Source organism: Lutjanus erythropterus, chromosome 8 (genome assembly GCF_056507025.1).
Source record: "Lutjanus erythropterus isolate fLutEry1 chromosome 8, fLutEry1.hap2, whole genome shotgun sequence".
NCBI classification, from domain to species: domain Eukaryota; kingdom Metazoa; phylum Chordata; class Actinopteri; order Lutjaniformes; family Lutjanidae; genus Lutjanus; species Lutjanus erythropterus.
The window spans coordinates 31,169,095-31,170,216 of record NC_139324.1 but is presented as its reverse complement, the minus strand read 5'-3'; positions in this window follow the sequence as shown (position 1 = coordinate 31,170,216).

Sequence of the window (1,122 nt, the reverse complement as noted above, 5' to 3'; positions counted from 1 at the left end):
CCGTTTTATTTCAACAGACGCACGAGCGCGCGCACACACCCACTCACGCATGCACGCGCAGGGGGGGTGGATTTCATGTGAGATGCTTCAAATGAGGAGGGAGGGGTCTTCAGGGAGCAGGGGGTCCCCTGTAGACTGTAGAAAACTGTGTTGGAGATTAAACACATTAACGCAAATATCTAATCAGCCAATCACATGGCAGCAACTCAATGTATTCAAGCATGAAGACATGATCAAGAAGACCTGCTGAAGTTCAAACCCAGCACCAGAATGGGGAGGAAAGGTGATTTGAGTGACTTTGAACGTGGCGTGGGCTGGTCCAAGTATTTCAGAAACTGCTGATCTACTGGGTTTTTCACGCACAACTATCTCCAGGGTTTACAGAGAATGATCCAAAAAAGAGAAAAACATTCAGTGAGCGGCAGTTCTCTGGGCGAAAATGCCTTGTTGATGCCAGAGGTCAGAGGAGAACAGCCAGACTGGTTCAAGATGATAGAAAGGCAACAGTAACTTTAATAACCTCTTCATACAACCGAGGTGTGCAGAAGACCGTCTCTGAACACACAACACGTCGAACCTTGAAGCAGATGGGCTACAGCAGCAGAAGACCACACTGGCTGCCACTCCTGTCACCTAAGAACAGGAAATTGAGGCAACAATTCACACAGGCTCACCAAAATGAGACAATAGAAGACTGGAAAGACATTGCCTGGTCTCGATTTTTGCTGCAACATTCAGATGGCAGGGTCAGAATTTGGCATAAACATGAAGGCATGGATCCATCCTGCCTTGTATCAACGTGTCAGGCTGCTGGTGGTGTAATGGTGTGGGGATATTTTCTTGACACACTTTGGGCCCCTTAGTACCAACTGAGCATAACGCAACATGTCACAAAGCTTAAATGATTTCAAACTGGTTTCTTGAACATGACAGTGAGTTCACTGTTCTCCAGTGGCCTCCACAGTCACCAGATCTCAATCCAACACAGCACCTTTGGGATGTGGTGCAACAGCAGATTCATATGATGGATGTGCAGCCGACAAATCTGCAGCAACTGTGTGATGATATCATGTCAATATGGACCAAAATCTCTGCGGAATGTTTCAAGCAACTTGTTAAATC